General features: G+C 42.2%; 1 long non-coding RNA gene across 2 annotated transcripts in view; it reads right to left on the bottom strand.

Annotated features, from left to right (window-relative positions):
* LOC103170786 overlaps positions 1–20,387 on the bottom strand; it is a 168,839-nt gene that overhangs the window by 109,570 nt on the left and 38,882 nt on the right. For both annotated transcript variants that reach the window (XR_003764303.1, XR_486400.2), the window contains exon 2: positions 1,164–1,249. This is a non-coding gene — a long non-coding RNA (uncharacterized LOC103170786). The remainder of the gene's footprint in view (positions 1–1,163; positions 1,250–20,387) is intronic.

Below are 20,387 nucleotides of genomic sequence, written 5' to 3'. Positions count from 1 at the left end.
ATTTCAGTGACAGTGTCTCCCACTCTATAATAAAGTCCTGGATTGTAGGGATTTGGTCTAGTAAGTCTGCTGTTCTCTTCTTACTGCTCAATGTATGAGTAGTATTAATTGAGGGATAGATTGGCGTTCTCTACCTCCATCAGCCCCTTTGAATTTTCACGCTGACCTCCACATCTTGATCAGAGGGGAATTTTGCTGGCTTCACAGGCCTCCAATGGGTACTGGGATCAAGTAGCCAAATAGTTGATTACAATGCAAATGGCCATGGTGCTATCAATCAACCGTATTGACTGAGTCCTTACTTTTTTAATGGCATTTGTTAAGCACTTATTAAATATCAAATACTTTTCTAATAGCTGGGAAAGAAGCAAGATAATTGGTTTGGACACAGTCCCTGTCCCACAGTCTAAGTGGGAGGGAGGAGGACTTAAACCCATTATATGAATGAGGTAACAGAAGACCAGAGAAGTCAAGCATCTTGCCCAAGGTCACAGAGGAGGTATATGGTGGAACCAGGATTAAAATCCAGGTCTCCTGACTCCCAGGCCCGTGATCTTTCTATTAGGCTATGATGATTCCCTTATCTTAGTCTGCACAGAGCACTGTACTAAGCTCTTGAGAGAGTGCATTGTGATAGAGTAGGTAGTCACAATCCTGGCCCACAAGGAGCTTACAGGTTAGAGGAGGAGGCCGACATTAAAATAAATTGGTAAGTACACAAGTGTGATGGTGCTAGGGCTGGGATGAATATCAAAGTGCTTAAGAGGTAAAGACCCAAGTGTATAGGTTATGCAGAAGGGAGGGCCAATAAGGGAAGACATCTTGGAGGGGATGTGATTTTGGAGGCTTTGAAAGTGGGAAGAGTGGTGGTCTTGGTGGGGTGAGGGGGCGGGGTGTGTTTGTGCGCATGTTGGGGGGTGCGATTCAAGAGATTTTGTGATGACAGAACCAAAAGGATTTGGTGATAGGGTGAATATGTGCATTGACTGACAAGGATGATTGGAGGATAATGCCAAAGTAACAGGCTTGTTAGACAGGGGGCATAGTGGTGCTGTCTACAGTGATGAAAAAATCTGGAAGAGTACAGGATTTGGGTGGGAAGATGACTGTGGCATGCTGGACTTTCATTTGGTTTAATACTAAGAAAATGAATATATACCTACCTCCTGTTTTTCTGAAAACTCACAGTTGACCTTCTTCTTGCCTAGGAAGTCCAGTGCTCTACTTCTACTTAGCAATTCAGGCAATCCTTCCAGAAAACAACATAGTAGCAATGAATGTGATATAAGAATTTGTATGGACATGTATTCTATTAGTATATTAAATACATATATGAGGTTGTTCTGTGCATGGTACTGAAAAGTGCTTACAATGGGCCAAGCATTGTTCAAAGTCCTGGGATAGTCATAAAGTAATCTAGGTAGGTAGGTCTAGGAAGGATGGCATAGGATTTAATCTCCATTTTGCAGATGAGGAAACTGAGGCTCAGAGAAGTTAAGCCACTTGCCCAAGGTCAGACAGCAGACTTGACAGAGCCAGGAATAAACCAGGACCTCTGACTCCCAGGCCTGTATTCTTTCCACTGGGTCCCACCATTTTTGTACTTGAAGAGGATTCTTCTGTCAGTGAAATTAATTTATGAGTGAGTATGTGAGAGTTCGGCATGACTGGTAAGGCCAAAGTCAGACTGTCAGTCCCAGCGGCACACTGTGTCATAATATCGTTTATGCCTACCCTAATAATCCTGGTGGAATTGGCAAAGCCCTTACTCTGTGCTATGCACACTGTACTAAGCGCTGGGACAGATGCAGTGTGATCAATCACAGACCTTATTCTACAGTGGTCTTCAGTCTAACGATTCTCTGCCTCATTTTCACGATCCTGCCATCAGAGCCACTCCTTTTCTTACTGTAAGGAGGGAGCTAGGCACACAAACTCCCTTCAGCGATCCCTGTTGGCAAAAACCAAGCTTCTTGTCACCCTCCACCCCAAAGCCTCTTTACTGCTGCTTCTCCTTTGCATCTTGGCCAGATTTCCACCTTGGCTTCAGTGGGGTCCCTGAACTTCGGTACCAGGGATGGGCAAGGCTTGATCCTTGGCATTTCTAGACTCAACTTGTCTGAAGCAGTTTCCTATTCAATGCTAAAGAAACACCGATGCCGGATTTATGGCATTTCTTCTTGAAACAAGCTTTTATATTTTTCCACAACCGTCACGAATTTCCCCTACTGGGTACATGCCATGGCTTACAAATAATTTCAGAACCATCTTTCCCCGACACTTTTCTAACATGGAAATGGTTGTTGACACCACCTAATTTTTTGATGACACAAAGATTTTCAGATGTCAATAGCAGGAATGGCCATCTCCATGACTTCTGTAGTGGTTTCTTTTCAAAGGCTATCACAGTCAAAATAATAATTACAATAGTATTTGTTAAGCTCTATGTGCCAGGCTAATAATACGTAGAATCAGGCTGTTCTAATACTACAGAAGGTACAAGATCATCAGGTTGGATCACTAAATGTTCTAGGTGACCATGATGGGAGTCTCTCTCCTACCAGTAGCAGCGTGAAGCAGCGAGAAGCAGCGTGGCTCAGTGGAAAGAGCCCGGGCTTGGGAGTCAGAGGTCATGGGTTCAAATCCCAGCTCTGCCACTTGTCAGCTGTGTGACCGTGGGCGTCACTTCACTTCTCTGTGCCTCAGTTACCTCATCTGTAAAATGGGGATTCACTTTGCGCCTCACGTGGGACAACCTGATTACCCTGTATCTCCCCCAGCGCTTAGAACAGTGCTCTGCACATAGTAAGCGCTTAACAAATACCAACATTATTATTACCAGGATCCAAGTGTGAGCCTTCAGGAATTGATTATAATGCCAGTGACATGCCCAGTACCACTTATATACTCTTATTCCAGACAGTCATGTTTCTACTGTGGCACGGAGAACCATGAGTGAGTAGGCAGAGTGCCCACGTTTGTCAACTGCATGAAGAACTAGGACTAGAATGTGCCACACACACTACTAAGCACTGGGACAGATACAATGCAGTCAATCACAAACTCTGTCCTACACCGGCCTTCAGTCTAAAGATTCAGTTTCTAATAATGTTGGTATTTGTTAAGCGCTTACTATGTGCAGAGCACTGTTCTAAGCGCTGGGGGAGACACGGGGGAATCAGGTTGTCCCACATGGGGCTCACAATCTTAATCCCCATTTTACAGATGAGGTAACTGAGGCCCAGAGAAGTTAAGTGACTTGCCCAGAGTCACACAGCTGACAAGTGGCAGAGCTGGGATTCGAACTCATGACCTCTGACTCCAAAGCCCATGCTCTTTCCACTGAGCCACGTCTAGACTGTAAGCTCGTCTCTAGACTAAGAGAGACTTATGGGCAGAGAACATGTTTGTTTATTGTTATATTGTACTCGCCCAAGGGCTCAGTACAGTGCTCTATACATAGTAAGCTCTCCAGAAATATGATTGAATGAATGAAATTTCCCTGATTCTCAGATTTGAACCCATGAAGGACATGTGAGAAAAGAGCAGGAAGAAGAGAGCTGAATTGTCTTTATAATGTAGTAAGGGACTATGGTGCTCAGAATTTCCTTTTCATCAATAAGATCTACTTAAATTTCACCATTAGACTGTTCGGCTGTATTACTTTATATTACTTAAGTCAACAAATGATCCAGACTATTCATCAGTACCCATTTCCCATTCCACCATTTGACTGGAATGAAATTAAAACATCAGTGTCTTAAGCCTTTATTTAAGAGCAGTGATAGTAATGCTTCGCTGATAATGCCAGTATAAATTTCAGTTCTACAGTTGGTTTTATTTTCAGTGTGAGCTGGATTTTTCTTCTGCCTAAAGAGATATGCCAGATGCTGATATTGGTAGGCATGAGTCTGAACTAAGATAGGGCAGGGAACAATAAGCATGCTTCAGAGATCATTGAACCTACCAAGCGAAACCAAAGATTAATGATGGGAAATTGAAGCAACAAAAATTGTAGTGATTTGATGGTACTTTTCCGCTTCGTTACAGATGCGAATGGAAGAGAACTTTCTAGGGAAAGTCAAAGAGCCTGGAAACATTCTGGCCCTGATATAATTTCATCTCTCTCTGGAAGGCCAAGATTTAGTAATTAATAATAATTATGATATTTGTTAAACACTTACTTTATATCAAGCATTGTACTAAGCGTGGGCATAGATATGAGATCAGGTTGGACACAGTCCCTGTCCCACATGGTGCTCACAATCTAAATTGAAGGGAGGAGGATTAAATAATGCCCATTTTGCAGATGAAGAAACTGAGACACAGAGAAGTTAAATGACTTGCTCAAGATCCCACAGCAGACAAGTGGTGGAGCTGAGATTAGAACTCGGGTCTTCGGACGCCCAGACCTGTGCTCGTTGTACTAGGCTATGCCGCTTCCCAGAGAACAGTGAACAAAATGAGGGAAAAAGTTACAGTGAACAAGTTTTTTTTTCCCATAACAAAAATATCTGCTTCATCTCACTGAAAGTGGATCCAGATGAGGGATCTAAAATAGAAACAGACACTCATGTCTTGTGCTATAGCTTTCTTCAGGTAATCCATTTAATTGCCAGAAAATGGCTAATGATTATTAGTAATAATGACAAGAAGAACAACTGTGGTATTTAAGCGCTTACTAGGTGCCATATGAGGCTCACAGTCTTCATTCTTATTTTACAGAAGAGGTAACTGAGGCACAGAGAAATGAAGTGACTTGCCCTAGGTCATACAGCAGTTAAGTGGCAGAGCCCAGATTAGAACCCAAGTCCATCTGACTCCCAGATCCGCGCTTTATCCACTAGGCCACGCTGCTTCTTATAACAACTTCACAGAGTACTTTTGCCCCTCTAATCAGAGTTTTCCTCTTAGATCTTAACACCGAGAGGCAGGGATCTCAGTCTCTCTGGCTGACGTTGTGTGGAAAATTGAAGCCACCTATAGTTCTCTCCCATCTCCCACTTCACTGGCTGGCGGTGCTCTGATGACATCGTCACGGAGCGCTGCTTATGATGCCCTCATGATATGATATGTCATCTGAGTCGCCGGTCACAAAATGGGCTTAGCCAAGAGAACCGGCCCAGGGTCTTGGTTTTGATCAATACGGCCCCGCCAATGAGAAGCTTTTATCCAAAAAAAAAAGAGGCCCTCAAGACCGACGAGACTAAATGCCAGTTTCGGCTTCTCAGAAATTACTATTCAAGTCAAGACCATTATGGTGTAATTTATTGGCAAGTCTCAGTGGGTGTCACACTGACAGAGCAGCTTCAAGGGAAATGCTATTTCTATGTCAACTAAGCATAGACAAAACTGACCTTTATGCTCTGGAATATGCCTGTAAAAATGAAAACCTCGGTATCAAAAGAGATTGGGAATCTATAGAAAGTGTTGTTATACATCCGCTAGATAGAAAGCTGTGACATTGCAGACATACGTTCAGCTTCTGGGTCCTTAAATAGTTATCCTAATGTATTTCCATATAATTCATTGGAGGATAAAAAGGGAATATCATACATGCGTGGCAGGAGAAAAACTAGAGTGTTGGTCCAAAAAATAATCTTTTATGCAAAACCTCTATTGAAGTGTCTGGGACTCTCAAAGATTCATTACTAAAACCAAAAACATATTCACTACTAAAAACTGAGAAGTGCTTGTCATAGAATGATAATTGTGATATCTACAAAGTCCTTAATATATGCAAGTACTAGGTTAAGGAGGGGGATGTACACTAGATACACCTTAACTAGATCAGACACAGTACCTGTCCAAAATAGGTTCTCAACAATCTAAGGGAAAGGGAGAACAGGATTTAATGCCCATTTTGTATAATAATGATGATAGTAATAATAATGGTAATAATATTAATGGTGGTATTTTAGAGAAACAGCATGGTGTAGTAGTGGATAGAGCACAGGCCTGGGAGTCAGAAGGACCTGGGTTCTAATGCCGGTTCTAATGAGGCTCACAGTCTTCATTCTCATTTTACAGATGAGGTAACTGAGGCACAGAGAAATTAATTGACTTGCCCTAGGTCAATCCCCTCTCTGCCACTTGTCAGCTGTGTGACTTTGGGCAAGTCACTTAACTTCTCTGTGCCTCAGTTACCTCATCTGTAAAATGGGGATTAACTGTGAGTCTCACGTGGGACAAGTTGATTATCCTGTATCTACCCCAGTGCTTAGAACAGTGCTCTGCACATAGTAAGCATTTAACAAATACCAACAATATGAGAAGCAGCGTGGCTCAGTGGAAAGAGCACGGGCTTGGGAGTCAGAGGTCATGGGTTCGAATCTCAGATCCACCACTAGTCAGCTGTGTGACTTTGGGAAAGTCACTTAACTTCTCTGTGCCTCAGTTACCTCATCTGTACAGCCGGAATTGACTGTGAGCCCACGTGGGACAACCTGATCACCTTGTATCCCTCCCCCCAGCGCTTAGAACAGTGCTTTGCACATAGTAAGGGCTTAACAAATACCATCATTATTATTATTAAGGGCAGAGCCCAGATTAGAGCCCAGATGAGAAGCAGCGTGGCTCAGTGGAAAGAGCACGGGCTTTGGAGTCAGGGCTCATGAGTTCGAATCCCAGCTCTGCCACTTGTCGGCTGTGTGACTGTGGGCAAGTCACTTAACTTCTCTGTGCCTCAGTTCCCTCATCTGTAAAATGGGGATTAAGACTGTGAGCCCCACGTGGGACAACCTGATTTCCCTATGTCTACCCCAGTGCTTAGAACAGTGCTCGGCACATAGTAAGCGCTTAACAAATACCAACATTATTATTATTATTATTATTATTAGAACTCAGGTTAAGTGGCAGAGCCCGGACAAGGTCTGCTGTGTGACCTTCGCAAGTCACTTCTCTTCTCTGTACTTCAGTTACTTCATTTACAAAATGGGGATTGAGACTATGAATCCCATGTGGGTCAGGGACTGTGTCCAACCTGATTTACTTGTATCCATCCTAGCATTTATCTCTGTGCCTGGGATATAGTTGGCACTTAAATATTACAATTATTGTTGAGCACTTACTATGTGCCTATCATTGCACTAAATGCTGGGGTATATACAAAATAATCAGGTCAGACATAGTCCCTGTCCCACATGGGACTCATAGGGAAAGGGAGAACAAATATTTAATCTCTATTTTACAGATGAGGAAAATGAGCCACAGCAAAGTTAAGTGACTTGTCCAAAGTCATACAGCAGACAAGTGACAGAGCTGGGATTAGAACCCATATCCTGTCACTCCCAATCTTGTGGTCTTTCCATTAACTTGCTTCCAAAGACCATTTTCTGGCCATACGGTTTTTAGGGGGGCAGGTTATCATTTTGCCATTCAGAACAGTACTGAGTGAGTGCTTAAATGCCACAAATATCATAGTTATTAAAATATGTTTATTCTATGAGGAACTGTGAAATTTATACAGCACAAAGCCTCTAAAGCCTCTCCTTCAGCATAGGAAATGATAATGGTCTAGGATGTTGATGACATATCCCTGTTTACGACATATCTTTCTGTATCTCTTATTTTCTGGACTTGATTTCATCTTGAGCTCCCCTCGGCCTTTTTCCTTCCACCACTCTCCAATCTCACTTCTGGTCTTTTGTGGTCATAGAAGGAATTGGAACTTACTTTTTATTTTGATGCAGTATGCTTGTATAATCTTACAGGGAGGGAGTTTTAAAAAAGTACCTTGTATAGGTTTAAAATATATCATAATTTTTAAATTTTGGCTTTTCTTCCCCCTGAAAAATTGTCACTAAACTCTTTTCCCCTGCAACATTTTGCCCACCAAGGCAGGGGTCAAGAAGGTCTATTGAGAAATACACCACTGGTTCTATGGAAGATTTAAATATTAATGACTGGATTAAGGGATTGTTACACTGGCCCGACACCCAGGATCCAGCATTTTAGAAGGGCCTCTCGTGTACTTAGTCCGTGGGTTCTTTCAGTTGTATTTGAGTGCTTACTATGTGCAAGCACTGTACTAAGCACTTGGGAAAGTTCAACAGACACATTCCCTGCCCACAGTGAAGTTGATTCTTCCAGACCAGTTTTACTTTCTGCTGTGTCCTATCAGGCTTCCCCTGTGTTCTAACTTTTCATAAATTTTCCCTCCCTCCCCTCTCCCCATTAGAGAAAAGTAGCTGACAATATGACACATCCAAGCAAATCAATGTTCAACATATTTTCTATTTTAAGAAAATCACATTTGCTGGGTTTTCAAAGACATTTTGGTTCAGTCTGTCAGTGTTTTGTTTTTGTCAGTATTTTGTATTTTGTCAGGATTTCCCCTTGGCACTTGGATATGCTCCTTTTATTCAACCATCCCTCAGCCTCACAGCACTTATATGAACATTGGTGATTTATTTCTTTGCATTACTGTATGTGTCCCCCTCTAGACTGCAAACTAACTGTGGGCAGGGAATGTGTCGACCAACTCTGTCATACTGTACTCTCCCAAGTGCTTAATCCAGTGCCGTGAACACTGAAAGCTAGAATCTCACTGTGGGCAGGGACTGTGTCTGTTTATTGTTATACTGTATTCTCCCAGTTTAGTACAGTGCTCTACACACAGAAAGTGTTCAATAAATACAATTGACTGACAGTTTGATGTGCAATTTTGGTATGAATACTAGAGATGTGGAAAACTCACAATAAAAATAAAGGCACAGTCTCTTCCCTCAAGGAGGTTACAGTATAAATGGGGACCAGACATATAAATGGACAACTAAAACTACTGTTAAGAATGAGAGAATAGTTATGAACATTAGATACAGGGGAATGTCTGTTCCGTGATGGCAGGGATCGTACCTAACAACCTCTTGCACTCTCCCAAGCAGTTACCACAGTTCTTGTCATAGAGCTAGTGCTTAATTAATAACCTTAACTGATGGAGTGAATAACACATATGATTAACCCTTCTCTAAGAGGCTTAATCAGAGAAGGCCTTTTAGAGGAGATGTGGCCTTAATAAAGCTCTCAAGGTGGGGAGGGTCATGGTTTGGGATATTTGAGTACTTATCTTGTGCAGAGCACTATACTAATCATTTGCGAGAATACAACAGAATTGATAGACACATTCCCTGCCCATTAGAGAAGCAGCGTGGCTCAGTGGAAAGAGCCCGGACTTGGGAGTCAGAGATCGTGGGTTCTGATCCCAGCTCTGCCGCTTGTCAGCTGTGTGACCTTGGGCAAGTCACTTCACTTCTCTGTGCCTCAGTTCCCTCATCTTTAAAATGGGGATGAAGACTTTGAGCTCTATGTGGGACAAACTGATTACCTTGTATCTCCCCCAGTGCTTAGAAGAGTGCTTTGCACAGAGTAAGTGCTTAACAAATGCCATAATTATTATTATAAGGAGCTTGCAGTTTAGGAGGATGGAATATGAAATTTAACTATACCTGGTTTATTCCTACAGTTGCAAACACTCAATTGGCACATAGGGTCTGAGATCCGGAGCATAGAACAGTGCTTGGCACGTAGTAAGCGCTTAACAAATACCATCATTATTATTATTCAATGCAGGACAGTTCTTGCCATTCCCTGAGGTAACGTGCTTCCAAACTCAAGAAAGGTGAATCACTAAGCCAATGAGGAAAAGGGCAATTAGTTCCCCAGACCAATATGGGGCCACCCTCTTCTGTTCTCCATTTACACTCACTCCCTCGGTGAACTCATTCGCTCTCATGGCTTTGACTACCATCTCTACGCAGATGACACGCAGATCTACATCTCCGCCCCTGTCCTCTCCCCCTCCCTTCGGGCTCGCATCTCCTCCTGCCTCCGGGACGTCTCCACCTGGATGTCGGCCCGCCACCTAAAACTCAACATGAGCGAGACTGAGCTCCTCATCTTCCCTCCCAAACCCGGTCCTCTCCCAGACTTCTCTATCACCGTGGATGGCACGACCATCCTTCCCGTCTCTCAGGCCCGCAATCTCGGTGTCATCCTTGACTCGTCCCTCTCGTTCACCCCACGCATCCTATCCGTTACCGAGACCTGCCGGTTTCACCTCTACAATATCGCCAAGATCCGCCCTTTCCTCTCCACCCAAACGGCTACCTTACTATTACGGGCTCTCGTTATATCCCGGCTAGACTACCGTGTCAGCCTTCTCTGTGACCTCCCTTCCTCCTCTCTCGCCCCGCTCCGGTCTATTCTTCACTCCGCCGCCCGGCTCATCTTCCTGCAGAAATGATCTGGGCATGTCACTCCCCTTCTTAAACAACTCTAGTGGTTGCCTATCGACCTCCGCTCCAAACAAAAACTCCTCACTCTAAGCTTCAAGGCTCTCCATCACCTTGCCCCTTCCTACCTCTCCTCCCTTCTCTCTTTCTACCGCCCACCCCGCACGCTCCGCTCCTCTGCCGCCCACCTCCTCTCCGTCCCTCGGTCTCGCCCGTCCCGCCGTCGACCCCTGGGTCACGTCCTCCCGCGGTCCTGGAACGCCCTCCCTCCTCACCTCCGCCAAACTGATTCTCTTGCCCTCTTCAAAACCCTACTTAAAACTCACCTCCTCCAAGAGGCGTTCCCAGACTGAGCTCCTCTTCCCCGTCTACTCCCTCTGCCATCCCCCCTTTACCTCTCCGCAGCTAAAGCCTCATTTTCCCCTTTTCCCTCTGCTCCTCCACCTCTCCCTTCCCATCCCCACAGCACTGTACTCGTCCGCTCAACTGTATATATTTTCGTTACCCTATTTATTTTGTTAATGAATTGTACATCGCCTTGATTCTATTTAGTTGCCATTGTTTTTACGAGATGTTCTTCCCCTTGACGCTGTTTATTGCCATTGTTCTCGTCTGTCCGTCTCCCCCGATTAGACTGTAAGCCCGTCAAACGGCAGGGACTGTCTCTATCTGTTGCCGACTTGTTCATCCCAAGCGCTTAGTACAGTGGTCTGCACATAGTAAGCGCTCAATAAATACTATTGAATGAATGAATGAATAATAGAGAGTGTGGCACCAGTTTTAGACAAAACTAAAATAATTTGGTCTAATATCTTGATCAACTAGTTTGGAAAGGAACATCTGGCAGGGGGATTGGCATTTTGTGAAACTAAAGTTGCTTTGGATGTTGTTTGGAGGGAAAGTGTTTTGTGACATTCTGGTGTCAATGAGACGGCAGCTGCTGCTGAGCAGTAGTGAAAAACTAGAAATTCATGCAGTTAAAAAAAAAAATTGCTGAAAAATTGAAGGCATAAGCCATAAATGGTGATAATGTGCAGGAGAGGAATAACTGTTGAGTCAAACCAGAAATAAGCCAATTCTTCTTATCCCTACCAGTGATTCAAGAAGATGATAATAATAATTGTGGTATTTAAGCACTTATTATGCACCAAGCACTATGCTAAGCAATGGGGTAAATAAAAGATTATCAAGTCCCCACATTGCAAGTAGAAGCAGTGTGGCTCAGTGGGGAAGAAGCGTGGCTCAGTGGAAAGAACCCGGGCTTCGGAGTCAGAGGTCATGGGTTCGACTCCCGGCTCTGCCACTTGTCAGCTGTGTGACTGTGGGCAAGTCACTTAACTTCTCTGTGCCTCAGTTACCACATCTGTAAAATGGGGATTAACTGTGAGCCTCACGTGGGACAACCTGATTACCCTGTATCTATCCCAGCGCTTAGAACAGTGCTCGGCACATAGTAAGCGCTTAACAAATACCAACATTATTAGAAGGAAGAACAGGTATCGAATCTCCATTTTACCGGTGAGGGAACTGAGGCCCAGAGAAGTTAAGTGTCTTGCCTAGTCACTCAACAAGCAAGTGGCAAAAGTGATATTAGAACCTAGGTCCTCTGACTCTCTTGCCCGTGCTCTTTCCATGAGCCCATGCTGCTAGGATAATCCTCAATATGAGATGATTTCTCTCAGAAATCCCTTAAAGACAAGCCTATGCTTCAGAGGACCTGGGCTCTGTTACCAGATCTGCCTCTTGTCTGCAGTGTGACCTTCGATAAGTCACTTAACTTTTCTGTTCCTCAGTTTCTCCGTCTGTACAACGGAGAGATTCAATACTGTTCTCCCTCCTACTTAGGCTGTGAGCCCCATGTGGGACAGGGATTGTCTCCAATCTGATTATAAAACTTTGGGGTAGATATAAGATACAGTGCTTGACTGATAGTAGACAGAGCAAATCCCACAATTATCATTATTTACTGTAGAAGCTGTCAGTGGCCAAAAGTGTCACAGTGGTATCAAGATTTTCACCAATGACTGAATGTGACGGAAAGGCCACCCTAGCAGGTACAAATCACTTCTATAGTGGATTTTCAGCTCTTGGGAACATGGATCATGTTCCCCAACTGTGTCGTAATCTCCCGAGGGTTTAAACAGTGCGATGCACAAAGTAAGCACTGAAATACCACTAACACAATAAAATTGCATATTGTGCCAAGTTGTTGAACTGGCAATTTTTCAGGATCAGAGGAAATCTACAATTCTGCTTCACAGTAAAGATTCCTGGGGACTCTTTTCTGAAAAACAAAAAAAAACCAAACACTCTTGATATTCACATGCCAGGATGTTTTTTTTTTCTTTTTTTAATGGTCCTTGATGATTTCTTTCTGTTCCAGGCACTGTACTAAGTTCTGGGATCAGTACAAGATAATCAGCTTGGATACAGTTCTTGTCACACCTAGGGCTCACAGTCTAAATTGGAGGGATGAGGATTTAATCCCCATTTTATAGATGAGGTAACTGAGGCACAGAGAAGTAAAGTGACATGCCCAAAGTCACAGAGCAGGCAAGTGGTGGAGCTGGGATTAGAATCCATGACCTTCTAACTCTCAGGCCCATGCTCTATCCACTACATGACACTGCTTCCTTTAGCAGCATGGCCTAGTGGTATAGTTTGGTTTGAATTGCCTTTTCATTTAAAGTTATGCCTCCCTATTTTTTTCTCTGCCTGACCCCCTCACTTCAAGTCAGCTAACCATAAAGCAAGTACACTGTCACTCTGGTATTATAATCTCACTTGTACTTCACACAGAGTACCTGGTTTACAGTCGTCTTCTGACTTAGGACCCAAGAAAAAGGTGATCTCTGCTGCATCCACCTTTTATTACAATTTGATCTAATGAGGGGATTACTTAGCAAATCACTGTTGCTTAGAGACTTTGTCTCATCTCTACCAACCACCAGCAGCCCTTTCAAACACATTTTTGAAATGAAAAGGGTCAGTTTTTTGTCTTTTCATGTTACTGGAGTATGACTTAGTAGGCTACTTCAGTAATTGCCTAAATGGCTTGATGGAGTTAATGCTTCCTCTAAGAGTCCCTAAACTAGAACCTGAATAAGATAGTTTAGGCACTAGGAAAATCTCTCTTGTATAATGACTCTGCATGACAAATACATAACCAGAGCTAAGTGTGAAAAATAAGGAAGATTTAGCCATGACCAAAGTGATTCCCTTTTTTAATGTTAAAGGAAGTTGCGGTTTAAAGTGACTCACAGAGGTGTGCGTGAGGGGAAAAAAAACATCAATCACTATGTTATAGCTTAAGCATATCTTTCATTTTTCCTAAAGTAATCTGGCCATTGGAGGTTCCAATTTCTACTGGCCACAACGGTCTTGACTGTAAACCCATTGTGGGCAGGGAACGGGTCTAACCTACTCAGCTGAATTGTGTTCTCCCAAGTACAGTACTCTGCACATAGAAACCATTCAACAGATACCACTGACGATGAAGAGCATAAGGTTATTTGTGCTTTTCTTCAGACCAACTTCAGTGGGTCTTCTCATTTTACAATGCTGAATATCAAGTGCAACCACGGTTTATGTTAGAATGAGCTGCCAGCATTCTAAAGGTTAATTATTTAATCAAGAAAGGTTAATTGTACTAAACTTCAAAGGGGGTTTCATGTGCATCACGGAGGGGAACATCACAGTTTTTTGGAATGAGCAGGAATGCTTCAAAAAGCAATCAGTGGGTGGAAGAAATGGGGCACAGGGCGGATGCCAACTCCCCAGCCCATCAGAAAATGAAGAGTGTTTGAGCTCTGGTGGGCAAGATTCTCTGAAAAACAATCAGAATGGAAGGTAGTCTCAGCAGCAATCACCTTTCAGTTGCCTCTTATGTGCAACTTGGACACAAACACAAACTCTACGGCAACTATCTTTTGAAAATTTTCTTGGCTGCTTCCTTTGGGTCACCACACTTTCTCCAACAACCCTTTAAGAAAGTCTCTGGAGAATTCTCAATTGACTGCAAAATTGATTAATTGTAGGCTCCCCTGCTGTTAAACTCAGTCATTCATGACTTCACCAGATGGTGTTTCTTTTTGGGCCAGTGATAGAATTTAATATTGCTTTTCTCTCTTTCCTAAGAGCAACCTGCAGTGCAGTCAAGTTCCAAAATCTTCCCAATCAATCCTAGAATCTTATGGCGAAACATCAAGAAAAATACAGGTTTTTTTAAAAATCTTGGACTATCAGAAACACACAACAAAAGAGAATTTTACTAAGCTATATTCATGCTATTCAAGTAATGTCCTTCTTTATCTCAAATATCTGTTCTCTGCTTCATCTCCTGTTTATGTCTTTGCTCTGATTTCAGAGTAATTAATTTCTACAATTAAATGCAATTTTCAGCTTGATTTGGAGAACCAAACACCCCAGATATATGGATTGCCTCTATTTTATTGTCTTGTCCCATCTTCCCAGCATAGTCTGCTAAAAAGGGGTGGATCCTGTGTTTGAGAGATACAAGTCTCATCTTTCCATAGTAATAATAGAAGGGGAAGCAGAACTGCAAGAGGTGCTCCATAATCTCAAAGAGATTATCTCAATTAAACGCTATTTTCCCCTACTCCTTCTTCCTTCTATGCTGCTTATGTACTTGGATCTGTACCCTTTGAGCAGTTGGTATTTACCTCATCCTCAACTGCACAGCACTTATGTACATATTTATACATTATTTATATCAATACCTGTCTCCATTTATAGGCTGTAAATTCATGGGCAGGGAATGGGTTTATCAACTCTGTTTTACTGTACTCTCCCAAGGACTTAGTACTCCACTGCACAAAGTGAGAGCTTAATACCATTGATTGATATCAGCCAAAGTATTTATTTTTAAATCACTGTATTTATGAATTCATTTATTCTGGCTGTTTATTCCTACCCATGGGAGTGAGATCTACTTTGGAAAATCTTCAGGATAATACCTTGATTTTGTAGTTTTAATTTTATTTTTCCAAAGAATTTCATGTTACTTTCCACATGTTCTCAGTTTGCCACTATCTATCCCAGTCCTGAAGCTCTCAATATTGGCACTATCCTTTACTTTCTTTCAGGTCTCTTTTTCAGTCTCCTCCTAAATCTTCTTTTCCCTTCCAGAACATCTCCTGGATGCATCCCTTCCCCTTTATCCAAATAGCCAACCCACAGGTTCCCCACATTCTAGAGTGAAATGCCAACCATCAGGTTCTCTAATGTCCAAGAGAAGAGGTTCTCTACTTACAATGCCCACACACTTTGTTCCTTTAAAGGCTAAGCTTCTCACTGTTTATCAAGCTCATCTATGTCATCATTGATCCCTTGCTCATGTCCGTCTCTGGCCTGTCACACCCTTCCTCCTCAAATCCTACAGACAATTACACTTTCCCACTTCAAAGCCTTATTACAGGAACATCTCCCCCAAAGAGGCCTTCCCACACTAAGCCCCCTTTTCCTCTTCTCCCACTCTCTTCTGTGTCTCCTTAACTAGCTCCCTTTATTTATCCCCCATTCCAGCCCCACAGCACTTCTGTGCACATTATAATTCATGTATTTATATTAATGTCTGTCTCTCCCTCTAAACTGTAAGCTTGTTGTGGGTAGGGAATGTGTCTGTGTATTGTTATATTATACTCTCCCAAGAGCTTAGTACAGTGCTCTGCACACAGTAAGCACTAAATCCATTCAGCCATTCAATCGTATTTATTGAGAGCTTATTGTGTGCAGAGCACTGTACTAAGTACTTGGAAAGTACAACTTGGCAACAGATAGAGACAATCCTTACCCAACAACGGGCTCACAGTCTAGAAAGGGAAAGACAGACAACAAAACAAGTAGATGGGCACCATTAGCATCAATATAAATGAATAGAATTATAGATACATACACATCATTAATAAAATAAAGAGAATTATATATACATAATATATAAGTGCTATGGGGTCAGGTGGAGGGTAGAGCAGAGGGAGAGAGTTGGGATGATGGGGAGGGGAGGAGGAGCAGAGGAAAAGGGGGACTCAGTCTGGGAGGGCCTCCTGGAGGAAGGGAGCTTTCAGTAGGGCTTTGTTTCAATTTGTACGATTGAATGAATGATTGTATGTGGAAGGACTGGAGGGTCAGAGTTCTAAATGGTAAGTACGGTCCGCTGCTCAGGGTATTCAATCAATGATATTTAATGAACGAGCGCTTAATATGCCCAGACACTGCACTAAGCACTTGGAAGAATGCAATACAGCAGAATTAGCAGATCCATTAATAATGTTGGTATTTGTTAAGCGCTTACTATGTGCCGAGCACTGTTCTAAGCGCTGGGGTAGACACAGGGGAATCAGGTTGTCCCACGTGGGGCTCACAGTCTTAATCCCCATTTTACAGATGAGGGAACTGAGGCACCGAGAAGTTAAGTGACTTGCCCAAAGTCACACAGCTGGCAAGTGGCAGAGCCGGGGTTTGAACCCATGACCTCTGACTCCAAAGCCCGTGCTCTTTCCAGTGAGCCACGCTGCTTCTCAAGACAATCAGGTGGTCCCAGATGAGGCTCACACTCTTAATCCCCATTTCACAGAAGAGGTCACAGAGGCCCAGAGAAGTGAAGTGACTTGCCTGTCCATAATGAGCTTACAATCTAGAAGGGAGAAACAGACACTGTTCTTTTGTTTATGGTATTTGTTAAGTACTTGCTATGTGCTAGACATTCTTTTAAGCACTGGGGTAGATACAAGTTTACTGGGTTGGACACAGTCCCCCACATAGGGCTCACAGTTTTAACCCCTATTTTAAGAATGAGGTAACTGAGGCCTGAAGAAACAAAGTGACTTTCCCAAGGTCACACAGCAGACAAGTAGCAGAGTCAGGATTAGAAGCCAGGTCCTTCTGACTCCCAAGTACGTGCTCTATCCACTAGGCAATGTCACTTACTTATAAATAATTAATTTATAACATGATACATAATTTAATATTTATGTGCTGTGGGATCGGCAGTTGGGCAAATATCAAATGTCCAGAGGTCTCTCATCCAAGTGCATAAACAACATGGAAAGGAGAGCAAGCCAAGCGACAGCAGTAAATAAATACTACTGATGTATCCTCACATCACTGAGTTACAAAAAGGCAGGTATTATCCCCAGTTTACAGATGAGGGAACTGAGGCTCAGAGAGGTTAATTGATCTGACTGAAGACACAGAGTAGAACATAATTGATTATTGCCAGTGAGGACACGTCAAGTCAAATTAGTTCTGAAAAAAACAGCTTTAAGGGAAACAAAGGAAGAAGACAAGCTTGAAAAATGTTTCTTGTGCTACAACCCTTGGGTAAAATTATTTGGAAGTGACCTTATCTATTTACTATAGCTGGCTAGGGACATTTTTGTCCTAAACTCTTAGTAGGGCTCTTATGGGAAATTCACATCTATCCAGGCATAACATTAAAAGTGTGCTATTCGTTTTACTTCTAAGACATTCACTATGTCCATTGTCTTGCAGTTAAATACATCCTATTATTTTTTAGCTGCAAACCGCTGATTTGAGGTAGTCACAAACTTAAAATCTAACTCAATCTCCTTGATTCAGGCAGGGAGCTGACAAATTCCAGGTTTGAAACTTGTGGAGAACAGGTTCTCATTTTTTTTTCTTTAACCTCTGGCTTGACTGTAAGCTGCTAAGGCCTTTGCCCTTTTTGAGATTTCTTTTATAACTCCCTCGTGCCCCACACTTACTGCATGTTAAATAAAAAAAATTAACAAATATCATGGGCACCTGCCTATCTGCTCCATTTTCTAATTTGGAGAAATTCCTTAGCCCAGAAGTCATTTTTCAACAATATAGGGAAGCAGTGTAGCCTATTGAAAAGAGCACAGGACTGGGAGCCAGAAGGCCTGGATTCTAATCAGGGCTCTACCAGCTACCTGCTGTATGATCTTGAGCCAGTCACTTAACTTTTCTGTGCCTCGGTTTCCTCAACTGCAAAATGGGGATGCAATACTTGTTTTCCCTCTTACTATAGACTTTGACTTTCATGTGGGGCAGGGACTGTGTCCAACCTGATAAATTTGTATCTACCCTAGGGTTTGGAACAGTGCTTAGCACATAGTAAGTGTTTAACAGATGCAATTTTTTTTAAAAAAACCCCACAAAATATGAACATATAATACACTCATTCTGGAACTGGGAAAACTGTTTTAATTGGGGGATAAAGACCCATAATAATTGTGATGTGTAATGTCCCTGCTTTCCCATTCCCATAGATTGTGTATAAAAGTTTTTTTTGTCCTTGAAATACGTTATAAGAATGATAATTTATCAATAACAGCAGAGAGTAAAAGATCTGTAGTTACTGATGAAATACATGGTGATGTATTCTCCAAAGAGAAAGTAAACCTATTTTTTAATAAGTGAAAATTAATTCCATCTAAATGTTAACTATTTATTCCTTGATGTTATCTTCTGTTAAAACCTTCCAAAGAAGGAGAAGTCAGTTAAAATGCTGTAGATAAAAATCACCAAGAGTTCATTAAAATCAATGCATAAAATTTGGGAAAGAATTTGTTTCTCCTACTTAAAATTGAGGTTTTCACACATCGCTACACAAGTCTAGCAAGGGCATTTACTGTCCGTTATTTTATGGATTTTCATATATCTTCCCGGTCCTTTCACATATTTTGAATGATACTTGCATAATTATAGGACACACTCAAGAAAGATTTATACCTGCTTTTCCACCAATGTGTTTCTAAAGGGCTTATCATTGTAATAACTAGACATTTTGAAAAGAGTGATGTTTTAATATGAAACTATAAGGGGAGATATAAGGTAAGCACTTTATACTTAAGCTATAATGTAAGGAGTTATGCTATGGGATAGTTTTTGTCCTTGATAATTTATTTTGAGAAAAATAGTTTCATTACACCTAGAAAACATCATCGATTTGTAATTTAAACTCCTTGTGGTACCTGTTGATGGCATTTGCCTGCATACCTTGCTATGTTAACACATTTCTTATGCTTTCTACCTCTGACAAAGTGGTTCTTTTGTTTATCTTGAACTTACCACCTTAAGGCTGCAGTGATGGCTCTGTGGTTATTGTGGGATTTGGCAGACAATAAATCTATATATTTCCTAACACTACCCCTCATGGTATTGTAAACGTCTATTATATCCCTTAACCTTTATTTTTCCAAGTTCGCAAACACGCTTTTACCCACTTTATTCTGGCCCAGGAGCCGCTCCACTTGATATAATCGATAATGCTTCCAAAGTCCTTTTACAGAGCAATGCATAATAATTCAGAACCCATTCCCTGGATGATGAAGTTTGGATTACTTTGCCTAGATGCCTTACTTCACAATTTCTCATGCCGAACCCCATAACAACAACAATTAATAATCGGTATTGGTAAAGCACTTACTATCATCCAAGCACTCTTTCTCTTGTCCACACTGCCTCATGGTTATCTGTTTCTTAGTTTTAGTTATTTTTGTTGTTGTTGTTCTAGAGGATTTTTTACCTGGTGATTTTAAACCACCTCCAGGCTTTCTATAGAGAGTGAATGTGTGTGCATATTTTTAGGAGATATGCAGAATGTCAGGGCAACAGAATTCTGAGTTTCAAACTCAACTTAAAGTCCATATCCGTTGTATTTTTTGAGCACTGAGTGTGCATAGAACACTGTACTAAGTACTTGGGAGAGTACTATACAACAGAATTGGTAAACCTGTTCCCTTTCCACAATGAGCTTACAGTCTAGATGGGGATACAGGCATTAACAAATCAATTATGACTATGTACCTAAATGCTCTGGAGCTAATGGAGGGGTAAACGAAGGATGCAAATCCAAGTTCAAGGATGACATAAAAGAGAGTGGGAGGAGAGGAGAAGGGAGTGAGAGAAGTTTGTAGTAGCCGGGGAGAAATCAAAATGGCACCCAAATATTCAGGGTAACAAATGCGACCGGCTAGAAAGAGACCATCTTTACACACTCACAATATAGAAGGGTTGTATCTCTCAGACATCAACCCAACCAAGGAGACCTGAGTGGAGAGTCCTGTGCAGAACCTACTCCAACGGTGAGTCCGGCAAGGGCCTGGGAAGATCAGGTGGAGATCCCCTCTAGAAGGGGGATTTGGGGGAGGG

The sequence above is a fragment of the Ornithorhynchus anatinus genome, chromosome 14, assembly GCF_004115215.2.
Source record: "Ornithorhynchus anatinus isolate Pmale09 chromosome 14, mOrnAna1.pri.v4, whole genome shotgun sequence".
Lineage (NCBI taxonomy): Eukaryota > Metazoa > Chordata > Mammalia > Monotremata > Ornithorhynchidae > Ornithorhynchus > Ornithorhynchus anatinus.
The sequence above is the reverse complement of the archived record's forward strand: the minus strand, read 5'-3'. Positions and strand labels throughout refer to the sequence as shown.